This window comes from Salmo salar, unplaced genomic scaffold (genome assembly GCF_965601325.2).
Source record: "Salmo salar unplaced genomic scaffold, fSalSal1 ptg000071l, whole genome shotgun sequence".
Lineage (NCBI taxonomy): Eukaryota > Metazoa > Chordata > Actinopteri > Salmoniformes > Salmonidae > Salmo > Salmo salar.
In genome coordinates, this window is record NW_027675314.1 from 302,614 (window position 1) to 315,998 (window position 13,385).

Here is a 13,385-nt window from a genome sequence, read left to right on the forward strand (position 1 = left end):
AACCAGCTGTCTGTTTAACCAGCTGGAAATTGCAACTCAACCAGCTGTCTGTTTAACTAACCTGCTGGAAATGTCAACTCAACCAGCTGTCTGTCTGTCTAACCAGCTGGAAATGTCAACTCAACCAGCTGTCTGTTTAACCAGCTGGAAACGTCAACTCAACCAGCTGTCTGTTTAACCAGCTGGAAATGTCAACTCAACCAGCTGTCTGTTTAACCAGCTGGAAATGTCAACTCAACCAGCTGTCTGTTTAACCAGCTGGAAATGTCAACTCAACCAGCTGTCTGTTTAACTAACCTGCTGGAAATGTCAACTCAACCAGCTGTTTGTTTAACTAACCTGCTGGAAATGTCAACTCAACCAGCTGTCTGTTTAACCAGCTGGAAATGTCAACTCAACAAGGTATTTGTCTGTTTAACCAGCTGGAAATGTCAACTCAACCAGCTGTCTGTCTGTCTAACCAGCTGGAAATGTCAACTCAACCAGCTGTCTGTTTAACCAGCTGGAAACGTCAACTCAACCAGCTGTCTGTTTAACCAGCTGGAAATGTCAACTCAACCAGCTGTCTGTTTAACCTGCTGGAAATGTCAACTTAACCAGCTGTCTGTTTAACCAGCTGGAAATGTTAACTCAACCAGCTGTCTGTCTAACCTGCTGGAAATTGCAACTCAACCAGCTGTCTGTCTGTTTAACCAGCTGGAAATGTCAACTCAACCAGCTGTCTGTTTAACCTGCTTGAAATGTCAACTCAACCAGCTGTCTGTTTAACCTGCTGGAAATGTCAACTCAACCAGCTGTCTGTTTAACCAGCTGGAAATGTCAACTCAACCAGCTGTCTTTTTAACAAGCTGGAAACGTCAACTCAACCAGCTGTCTGTCTAACCTGCTGGAAATTGCAACTCAACCAGCTGTCTGTCTGTTTAACCAGCTGGAAATGTCAACTCAACCAGCTGTCTGTTTAACCTGCTTGAAATGTCAACTCAACCAGCTGTCTGTTTAACCAGCTGGAAATGTCATCTCAACCAGCTGTCTGTTTAACCAGCTGGAAATATCAACTCAACCGGCTGTCTGTCTGTTTAACCAGCTGGAAATGTCAACTCAACCAGCTGTCTGTCTGTTTAACCTGCTGGAAATGTCCACTCAACCTGCTGTCTGTTTAACCAGCTGGAAATGTCAACTCAACCAGCTGTCTGTCTAACTAACCTGCTGGAAATGTCACCTCAACCAGCTGTCTGTCTAACCAGCTGGAAATGTCAACTCAACCAGCTGTCTAACTAACCAGCTGGAAATGTCAAATCAACAAGGTATCTGTCTGTTTAACCAGCTGGAAATGTCAAATCAACAAGGTATCTGTCTGTTTAACCAGCTGGAAATGTCAACTCAACCAGCTGTCTGTCTGTCTAACCTGCTGGAAATGTCACCTCAACCAGCTGTCTGTCTAAACAGCTGGAAATGTCAACTCAACCAGCTGTCTAACTAACCAGCTGGAAATGCCAACTCAACCAGTTGTCTGTGTAACTAGCTGGAAATGTCAACTCAAACAGCAGTCTGTCTAACCAGCTAGAAATGTCAACTCAACCAGCTGTCTGTTTAACTAACCTGCTGGAAATGTCAACTCAACCAGCTGTCTGTTTAACCAGCTGGAAATGTCAACTCAACCAGCTGTCTGTTTAACTAACCTGCTGGAAATGTCAACTCAACCAGCTGTCTGTCTGTCTAACCAGCTGGAAATGTCAACTCAACCAGCTGTCTGTTTAACCAGCTGGAAACGTCAACTCAACCAGCTGTCTGTTTAACCAGCTGGAAACGTCAACTCAACCAGCTGTCTGTTTAACCAGCTGGAAATGTCAACTCAACCAGCTGTCTGTTTAACCAGCTGGAAATGTCAACTCAACCAGCTGTCTGTTTAACTAACCTGCTGGAAATGTCAACTCAACCAGCTGTCTGTTTAACCAGCTGGAAATGTCAACTCAACAAGGTATTTGTCTGTTTAACCAGCTGGAAATGTCAACTCAACCAGCTGTCTGTTTAACCAGCTGGAAATGTCAACTCAACCAGCTGTCTGTTTAACCAGCTGGAAATGTCAACTCAACCAGCTGTCTTTTTAACAAGCTGGAAACGTCAACTCAACCAGCTGTCTGTCTAACCTGCTGGAAATTGCAACTCAACCAGCTGTCTGTCTAACCTGCTGAAAATTGCAACTCAACCAGCTGTCTGTCTGTTTAACCAGCTGGAAATGTCAACTCAACCAGCTGTCTGTTTAACCAGCTGGAAATGTCAACTCAACCAGCTGTCTGTTTAACCAGCTGGAAATGTCAACTCAACCAGCTGTCTTTTTAACAAGCTGGAAACGTCAACTCAACCAGCTGTCTGTCTAACCTGCTGGAAATTGCAACTCAACCAGCTGTCTGTCTAACCTGCTGGAAATTGCAACTCAACCAGCTGTCTGTCTGTTTAACCAGCTGGAAATGTCATCTCAACCAGCTGTCTGTTTAACCAGCTGGAAATATCAACTCAACCGGCTGTCTGTCTGTTTAACCAGCTGGAAATGTCAACTCAACCAGCTGTCTGTCTGTTTAACCTGTTGGAAATGTCCACTCAACCAGCTGTCTGTTTAACCAGCTGGAAATGTCAACTCAACCAGCAGTCTGTCTAACTAACCTGCTGGAAATGTCACCTCAACCAGCTGTCTGTCTAACCAGCTGGAAATGTTAACTCAACCAGCTGTCTAACTAACCAGCTGGAAATGTCAAATCAACAAGGTATCTGTCTGTTTAACCAGCTGGAAATGTCAAATCAACAAGGTATCTGTCTGTTTAACCAGCTGGAAATGTCAACTCAACCAGCTGTCTGTCTGTCTAACCTGCTGGAAATGTCACCTCAACCAGCTGTCTGTCTAAACAGCTGGAAATGTCAACTCAACCAGCTGTCTAACTAACCAGCTGGAAATGCCAACTCAACCAGTTGTCTGTGTAACTAGCTGGAAATGTCAACTCAAACAGCAGTCTGTCTAACCAGCTAGAAATGTCAACTCAACCAGCTGTCTGTTTAACTAACCTGCTGGAAATGTCAACTCAACCAGCTGTCTGTCTGTCTAACCAGCTGGAAATGTCAACTCAACCAGCTGTCTAACTAACCAGCTGGAAATGTCAAATCAACCAGCTGTCTGTTTAATCAGCTGGAAATGTCAACTCAACCAGCTGTCTGTTTAACCAGCTGGAAATGTCAACTCAACCAGCTGTCTGTTTAACTAACCTGCTGGAAATGTCAACTCAACCAGCTGTCTGTCTGTCTAACCAGCTGGAAATGTCAACTCAACCAGCATTCTGTTTAACCAGCTGGAAACGTCAACTCAACCAGCTGTCTGTTTAACCAGCTGGAAATGTCAACTCAACCAGCTGTCTGTTTAACCAGCTGGAAATGTCAACTCAACCAGCAGTCTGTTTAACCAGCTGGAAATGTCAACTCAACCAGCTGTCTGTTTAACTAACCTGCTGGAAATGTCAACTCAACCAGCTGTCTGTTTAACCAGCTGGAAATGTCAACTCAACAAGGTATTTGTCTGTTTAACCAGCTGGAAATGTCAACTCAACCAGCTGTCTGTTTAACCAGCTGGAAATGTCAACTCATCCAGCTGTCTGTTTAACCAGCTGGAAATGTCAACTCATCCAGCTGTCTGTTTAACCAGCTGGAAATGTCAACTCAACCAGCTGTCTGTTTAACCAGCTGGAAATGTCAACTCAACCAGCTCTCTGTCTAACTAACCTGCTGGAAATGTCACCTCAACCAGCTGTCTGTCTAACCAGCTGGAAATGTCACCTCAACCAGCTGTCTAACTAACCAGCTGGAAATGTAAACTCAACCAGTTGTCTGTGTAACTAGCTGGAAATGTCAACTCATCCAGCTGTCTGTTTAACCTGCCGGAAATGTCAACTTAACCAGCTGTCTGTTTAACCAGCTGGAAATGTTAACTCAACCAGCTGTCTGTCTAACCTGCTGGAAATTGCAACTCAACCAGCTGTCTGTCTGTTTAACCAGCTGGAAATGTCAACTCAACCAGCTGTCTGTTTAACCTGCTTGAAATGTCAACTCAACCAGCTGTCTGTTTAACCAGCTGGAAATGTCATCTCAACCAGCTGTCTGTTTAACCAGCTGGAAATATCAACTCAACCGGCTGTCTGTCTGTTTAACCAGCTGGAAATGTCAACTCAACCAGCTGTCTGTCTGTTTAACCTGCTGGAAATGTCCACTCAACCAGCTGTCTGTTTAACCAGCTGGAAATGTCAACTCAACCAGCTGTCTGTCTAACTAACCTGCTGGAAATGTCACCTCAACCAGCTGTCTGTCTAACCAGCTGGAAATGTCAACTCAACCAGCTGTCTAACTAACCAGCTGGAAATGTCAAATCAACAAGGTATCTGTCTGTTTAACCAGCTGGAAATGTCAAATCAACAAGGTATCTGTCTGTTTAACCAGCTGGAAATGTCAACTCAACCAGCTGTCTGTCTGTCTAACCTGCTGGAAATGTCACCTCAACCAGCTGTCTGTCTAAACAGCTGGAAATGTCAACTCAACCAGCTGTCTAACTAACCAGCTGGAAATGCCAACTCAACCAGTTGTCTGTGTAACTAGCTGGAAATGTCAACTCAAACAGCAGTCTGTCTAACCAGCTAGAAATGTCAACTCAACCAGCTGTCTGTTTAACTAACCTGCTGGAAATGTCAACTCAACCAGCTGTCTGTTTAACCAGCTGGAAATGTCAACTCAACCAGCTGTCTGTTTAACTAACCTGCTGGAAATGTCAACTCAACCAGCTGTCTGTCTGTCTAACCAGCTGGAAATGTCAACTCAACCAGCTGTCTAACTAACCAGCTGGAAATGTCAAATCAACCAGCTGTCTGTTTAATCAGCTGGAAATGTTAACTCAACCAGCTGTCTGTTTAACCAGCTGGAAATGTCAACTCAACCAGCTGTCTGTTTAACTAACCTGCTGGAAATGTCAACTCAACCAGCTGTCTGTCTGTCTAACCAGCTGGAAATGTCAACTCAACCAGCTGTCTGTTTAACCAGCTGGAAACGTCAACTCAACCAGCTGTCTGTTTAACCAGCTGGAAATGTCAACTCAACCAGCTGTCTGTTTAACCAGCTGGAAATGTCAACTCAACCAGCTGTCTGTTTAACCAGCTGGAAATGTCAACTCAACCAGCTGTCTGTTTAACTAACCTGCTGGAAATGTCAACTCAACCAGCTGTCTGTTTAACTAACCTGCTGGAAATGTCAACTCAACCAGCTGTCTGTTTAACCAGCTGGAAATGTCAACTCAACAAGGTATTTGTCTGTTTAACCAGCTGGAAATGTCAACTCAACCAGCTGTCTGTTTAACCAGCTGGAAATGTCAACTCAACCAGCTGTCTGTTTAACCAGCTGGAAATGTCAACTCATCCAGCTGTCTGTTTAACCAGCTGGAAATGTCAACTCAACCAGCTGTCTGTTTAACCAGCTGGAAATGTCAACTCAACCAGCTCTCTGTCTAACTAACCTGCTGGAAATGTCACCTCAACCAGCTGTCTGTCTAACCAGCTGGAAATGTCAACTCAACCAGCTGTCTAACTAACCAGCTGGAAATGTAAACTCAACCAGTTGTCTGTGTAACTAGCTGGAAATGTCAACTCATCCAGCTGTCTGTTTAACCAGCTGGAAATGTCAACTCAACCAGCTGTCTGTTTAACCTGCCGGAAATGTCAACTTAACCAGCTGTCTGTTTAACCAGCTGGAAATGTTAACTCAACCAGCTGTCTGTCTAACCTGCTGGAAATTGCAACTCAACCAGCTGTCTGTCTGTTTAACCAGCTGGAAATGTCAACTCAACCAGCTGTCTGTTTAACCTGCTTGAAATGTCAACTCAACCAGCTGTCTGTTTAACCTGCTGGAAATGTCAACTCAACCAGCTGTCTGTTTAACCAGCTGGAAATGTCAACTCAACCAGCTGTCTTTTAAACCAGCTGGAAACGTCAACTCAACCAGCTGTCTGTCTAACCTGCTGGAAATTGCAACTCAACCAGCTGTCTGTCTGTTTAACCAGCTGGAAATGTCAACTCAACCAGCTGTCTGTTTAACCTGCTTGAAATGTCAACTCAACCAGCTGTCTGTTTAACCAGCTGGAAATGTCATCTCAACCAGCTGTCTGTTTAACCAGCTGGAAATGTCAACTCAACCAGCTGTCTGTCTGTTTAACCAGCTGGAAATGTCAACTCAACCAGCTGTCTGTCTGTTTAACCTGCTGGAAATGTCCACTCAACCAGCTGTCTGTTTAACCAGCTGGAAATGTCAACTCAACCAGCTGTCTGTCTAACTAACCTGCTGGAAATGTCACCTCAACCAGCTGTCTGTCTAACCAGCTGGAAATGTCAACTCAACCAGCTGTCTAACTAACCAGCTGGAAATGTCAAATCAACCAGCTGTCTGTTTAACCAGCTGGAAATGTAAACTCAACCAGCTGTCTGTTGAACTAACCTGCTGGAAATGTCAACTCAACCAGCTGTCTGTTTAACCAGCTGGAAATGTCAACTCAACCAGCTGTCTGTTTAACCAGCTGAAAATGTCAACTCAACAAGGTATCTGTCTGTTTAACCAGCTGGAAATGTCACCTCAACCAGCTGTCTGTCTAAACAGCTGGAAATGTCAACTCAACCAGCTGTCTAACTAACCAGCTGGAAATGTCAACTCAACAAGTTGTCTGTCTAACCAGCTAGAAATGTCAACTCAACCAGCTGTCTGTTTAACTAACCTGCTGGAAATGTCAACTCAACCAGCTGTCTGTTTAACCAGCTGGAAATGTCAACTCAACCAGCTGTCTTTTTAACCAGCTGGAAACGTCAACTCAACCAGCTGTCTGTCTAACCTGCTGGAAATGTCAACTCAACCAGCTGTCTGTTTAACCAGCTGGAAATGTCAACTCAACCAGCTGTCTTTTTAACCAGCTGGAAACGTCAACTCAACCAGCTGTCTGTCTAACCTGCTGGAAATTGCAACTCAACCAGCTGTCTGTCTGTTTAACCAGCTGGAAATTTCAACTCAACCAGCTGTCTGTTTAACCTGCTTGAAATGTCAACTCAACCAGCTGTCTGTTTAACCAGCTGGAAATGTCATCTCAACCAGCTGTCTGTTTAACCAGCTGGAAATGTCAACTCAACCAGCTGTCTGTCTGTTTAACCAGCTGGAAATGTCAACTCAACCAGCTGTCTGTCTGTTTAACCAGCTGGAAATGTCACCTCAACCAGCTGTCTGTCTAACCAGCTGGAAATGTCAACTCAACCAGCGGTCTAACTAACCAGCTGGAAATGTCAAATCAACCAGCTGTCTGTTTAACCAGCTGGAAATGTAAACTCAACCAGCTGTCTGTTTAACTAACCTGCTGGAAATGTCAACTCAACCAGGTGTCTGTTTAACCAGCTGGAAATGTCAACTCAACCAGCTGTCTGTTTAACTAACCTGCTGGAAATGTCAACTCAACCAGCTGTCTGTTTAACCAGCTGGAAATGTCAACTCAACCAGCTGTCTGTTTAACTAACCTGCTGGAAATGTCAACTCAACCAGCTGTCTGTTTAACCAGCTGGAAATGTCAACTCAACCAGCTGTCTGTTTAACTAACCTGCTGGAAATGTCAACTCAACAAGGTATCTGTCTGTTTAACCAGCTGGAAATGTCAACTCAACCAGCTGTCTGTCTGTCTAACCTGCTGGAAATGTCACCTCAACCAGCTGTCTGTCTAAACAGCTGGAAATGTCAACTCAACCAGCTGTCTAACTAACCAGCTGGAAATGTCAACTCAACCAGTTGTCTGTGTAACTAGCTGGAAATGTCAACTCAAACAGCAGTCTGTCTAACCAGCTAGAAATGTCAACTCAACCAGCTGTCTGTTTAACTAACCTGCTGGAAATGTCAACTCAACCAGCTGTCTGTTTAACCAGCTGGAAATGTCAACTCAACCAGCTGTCTGTTTAACTAACCTGCTGGAAATGTCAACTCAACCAGCTGTCTGTCTGTCTAACCAGCTGGAAATGTCAACTCATCCAGCTGTCTAACTAACCAGCTGGAAATGTCAAATCAACCAGCTGTCTGTTTAATCAGCTGGAAATGTCAACTCAACCAGCTGTCTGTTTAACCAGCTGGAAATGTCAACTCAACCAGCTGTCTGTTTAACTAACCTGCTGGAAATGTCAACTCAACCAGCTGTCTGTTTAACCAGCTGGAAATGTCAACTCAACCAGCTGTCTGTTTAACCAGCTGGAAATGTCAACTCAACCAGCTGTCTGTTTAACTAACCTGCTGGAAATGTCAACTCAACCAGGTGTCTGTTTAACCAGCTGGAAATGTCAACTCAACCAGCTGTCTGTTTAACTAACCTGCTGGAAATGTCAACTCAACCAGCTGTCTGTTTAACCAGCTGGAAATGTCAACTCAACCAGCTGTCTGTTTAACTAACCTGCTGGAAATGTCAACTCAACCAGCTGTCTGTTTAACCAGCTGGAAATGTCAACTCAACCAGCTGTCTGTTTAACTAACCTGCTGGAAATGTCAACTCAACAAGGTATCTGTCTGTTTAACCAGCTGGAAATGTCAACTCAACCAGCTGTCTGTCTGTCTAACCTGCTGGAAATGTCACCTCAACCAGCTGTCTGTCTAAACAGCTGGAAATGTCAACTCAACCAGCTGTCTAACTAACCAGCTGGAAATGTCAACTCAACCAGTTGTCTGTGTAACTAGCTGGAAATGTCAACTCAAACAGCAGTCTGTCTAACCAGCTAGAAATGTCAACTCAACCAGCTGTCTGTTTAACTAACCTGCTGGAAATGTCAACTCAACCAGCTGTCTGTTTAACCAGCTGGAAATGTCAACTCAACCAGCTGTCTGTTTAACTAACCTGCTGGAAATGTCAACTCAACCAGCTGTCTGTCTGTCTAACCAGCTGGAAATGTCAACTCATCCAGCTGTCTAACTAACCAGCTGGAAATGTCAAATCAACCAGCTGTCTGTTTAATCAGCTGGAAATGTCAACTCAACCAGCTGTCTGTTTAACCAGCTGGAAATGTCAACTCAACCAGCTGTCTGTTTAACTAACCTGCTGGAAATGTCAACTCAACCAGCTGTCTGTTTAACCAGCTGGAAATGTCAACTCAACCAGCTGTCTGTTTAACCAGCTGGAAATGTCAACTCAACAAGGTATCTGTCTGTTTAACCAGCTGGAAATGTCAACTCAACCAGCTGTCTGTCTGTCTAACCTGCTGGAAATGTCACCACAACCAGCTGTCTTTCTAACTAACCTGCTGGAAATGTCAACTCAACCAGCTGTCTGTCTAACCAGCTGGAAATGTCAACTCAACCAGCTGCCTGTTTAACCAGCTGGAAATGTCAACTCAACCAGCTGTCTGTTTAACCAGCTGGAAATGTCAACTCAACAAGGTATCTGTCTGTTTAACCAGCTGGAAATGTCAACTCAACAAGCTGTCTGTCTGTCTAACCTGCTGGAAATGTCACCTCAACCAGCTGTCTGTCTACTCAGCTGGAAATGTCAACTCAACCAGCTGTCTAACTAACCAGCTGGAAATGTCAACTCAACCAGTTGTCTGTGTAACTAGCTGGAAATGTCAACTCAAACAGCAGTCTGTCTAACCAGCTAGAAATGTCAACTCAACCAGCTGTCTGTTTAACTAACCTGCTGGAAATGTCAACTCAACCAGCTGTCTGTTTAACCAGCTGGAAATGTCAACTCAACCAGCTGTCTGTTTAACTAACCTGCTGGAAATGTCAACTCAACCAGCTGCCTGTCTGTCTAACCAGCTGGAAATGTCAACTCAACCAGCTGTCTGTTTAACCAGCTGGAAATGTCAACTCAACAAGGTATTTGTCTGTTTAACCAGCTGGAAATGTCAACTCAACCAGCTGTCTGTCTGTTTAACCAGCTGGAAATGTCAACTCAACCAGATGTCTGTTTAACCTGCTTGAAATGTCAACTCAACAAGCTGTCTGTTTAACCAGCTGGAAATGTCATCTCAACCAGCTGTCTGTTTAACCAGCTGGAAATGTCAACTCAACCAGCTGTCTGTCTGTTTAACCAGCTGGAAATGTCAACTTAACCAGCTGTCTGTTTAACCAGCTGGAAATGTTAACTCAACTAGCAGTCTGTTTAACCAGCTGGAAATGTCAACTCAACCAGCTGTCTGTCTAACTAACCTGCTGGAAATGTCACCTCAACCAGCTGTCTGTCTAACCAGCTGGAAATGTCAACTCAACCAGCTGTCTAACTAACCAGCTGGAAATGTCAAATCAACCAGCTGTCTGTTTAACCAGCTGGAAATGTAAACTCAACCAGCTGTCTGTTTAACTAACCTGCTGGAAATGTCAACTCAACCAGCTGTCTGTTTAACCAGCTGGAAATGTCAACTCAACCAGCTGTCTGTCTGTTTAACCTGCTGGAAATGTCAACTCAACCAGCTGTCTGTTTAACCTGCTTGAAATGTCAACTCAACCAGCTGTCTGTTTAACCAGCTGGAAATGTCATCTCAACCAGCTGTCTGTTTAACCAGCTGGAAATGTCAACTCAACCAGCTGTCTGTCTGTTTAACCAGCTGGAAATGTCAACTTAACCAGCTGTCTGTTTAACCAGCTGGAAATGTTAACTCAACTAGCAGTCTGTTTAACCAGCTGGAAATGTCAACTCAACCAGCTGTCTGTCTAACTAACCTGCTGGAAATGTCACCTCAACCAGCTGTCTGTCTAACCAGCTGGAAATGTCAACTCAACCAGCTGTCTAACTAACCAGCTGGAAATGTCAAATCAACCAGCTGTCTGTTTAACCAGCTGGAAATGTAAACTCAACCAGCTGTCTGTTTAACTAACCTGCTGGAAATGTCAACTCAACCAGCTGTCTGTTTAACCAGCTGGAAATGTCAACTCAACCAGCTGTCTGTCTGTTTAACCTGCTGGAAATGTCAACTCAACCAGCTGTCTGTTTAACCTGCTTGAAATGTCAACTCAACCAGCTGTCTGTTTAACCAGCTGGAAATGTCATCTCAACCAGCTGTCTGTTTAACCAGCTGGAAATGTCAACTCAACCAGCTGTCTGTCTGTTTAACCAGCTGGAAATGTCAACTTAACCAGCTGTCTGTTTAACCAGCTGGAAATGTTAACTCAACTAGCAGTCTGTTTAACCAGCTGGAAATGTCAACTCAACCAGCTGTCTGTCTAACTAACCTGCTGGAAATGTCACCTCAACCAGCTGTCTGTCTAACCAGCTGGAAATGTCAACTCAACCAGCTGTCTAACTAACCAGCTGGAAAAGTCAAATCAACCAACTGTCTGTTTAACCAGCTGGAAATGTAAACTCAACCAGCTGTCTGTTTAACTAACCTGCTGGAAATGTCAACTCAACCAGCTGTCTGTTTAACCAGCTGGAAATGTCAACTCAACCAGCTGTCTGTTTAACCAGCTGGAAATGTCAACTCAACAAGGTATCTGTCTGTTTAACCAGCTGGAAATGTCAACTCAACCAGCTGTCTGTTTAACTAACCTGCTGGAAATGTCAACTCAACCAGCTGTCTGTTTAACCAGCTGGAAATGTCAACTCAACCAGCTGTCTGTCTGTTTAACCTGCTGGAAATGTCAACTCAACCAGCTGTCTGTTTAACCTGCTTGAAATGTCAACTCAACCAGCTGTCTGTTTAACCAGCTGGAAATGTCATCTCAACCAGCTGTCTGTTTAACCAGCTGGAAATGTCAACTCAACCAGCTGTCTGTCTGTTTAACCAGCTGGAAATGTCAACTTAACCAGCTGTCTGTTTAACCAGCTGGAAATGTTAACTCAACTAGCAGTCTGTTTAACCAGCTGGAAATGTCAACTCAACCAGCTGTCTGTCTAACTAACCTGCTGGAAATGTCACCTCAACCAGCTGTCTGTCTAACCAGCTGGAAATGTCAACTCAACCAGCTGTCTAACTAACCAGCTGGAAATGTCAAATCAACCAACTGTCTGTTTAACCAGCTGGAAATGTAAACTCAACCAGCTGTCTGTTTAACTAACCTGCTGGAAATGTCAACTCAACCAGCTGTCTGTTTAACCAGCTGGAAATGTCAACTCAACCAGCTGTCTGTTTAACCAGCTGGAAATGTCAACTCAACAAGGTATCTGTCTGTTTAACCAGCTGGAAATGTCAACTCAACCAGCTGTCTGTTTAACTAACCTGCTGGAAATGTCAACTCAACCAGCTGTCTGTTTAACCAGCTGGAAATGTCAACTCAACCAGCTGTCTGTTTAACCAGCTGGAAATGTCAACTCAACAAGGTATCTGTCTGTTTAACCAGCTGGAAATGTCAACTCAACCAGCTGTCTTTCTGTCTAACCTGCTGGAAATGTCACCTCAACCAGCTGTCTGTCTAAACAGCTGGAAATGTCAACTCAACCAGTTGTCTAACTAACCAGCTGGAAATGTCAACTCAACCAGTTGTCTGTGTAACTAGCTGGAAATGTCAACTCAAACAGCAGTCTGTCTAACCAGCTAGAAATGTCAACTCAACCAGCTGTCTGTTTAACTAACCTGCTGGAAATGTCAACTCAACCAGCTGTCTGTTTAACCAGCTGGAAATGTCAACTCAACCAGCTGTCTGTTTAACTAACCTGCTGGAAATGTCAACTCAACCAGCTGTCTGTCTGTCTAACCAGCTGGAAATGTCAACTCAACCAGCTGTCTAACTAACCAGCTGGAAATGTCAAATCAACCAGCTGTCTGTTTAATCAGCTGGAAATGTCAACTCAACCAGCTGTCTGTTTAACCAGCTGGAAATGTCAACTCAACCAGCTGTCTGTTTAACTAACCTGCTGGAAATGTCAACTCAACCAGCAGTCTGTCTGTCTAACCAGCTGGAAATGTCAACTCAACCAGCTGTCTGTTTAACCAGCTGGAAACGTCAACTCAACCAGCTGTCTGTTTAACCAGCTGGAAATGTCAACTCAACCAGCTGTCTGTTTAACCAGCTGGAAATGTCAACTCAACCAGCTGTCTGTTTAACCAGCTGGAAATGTCAACTCAACCAGCTGTCTGTTTAACTAACCTGCTGGAAATGTCAACTCAACCAGCTGTTTGTTTAACTAACCTGCTGGAAATGTCAACTCAACCAGCTGTCTGTTTAACCAGCTGGAAATGTCAACTCAACAAGGTATTTGTCTGTTTAACCAGCTGGAAATGTCAACTCAACCAGCTGTCTAACTAACCAGCTGGAAATGTCAAATCAACCAGCTGTCTGTTTAACCAGCTGGAAATGTAAACTCAACCAGCTGTCTGTTTAACTAACCTGCTGGAAATGTCAACTCAACCAGCTGTCTGTTTAAC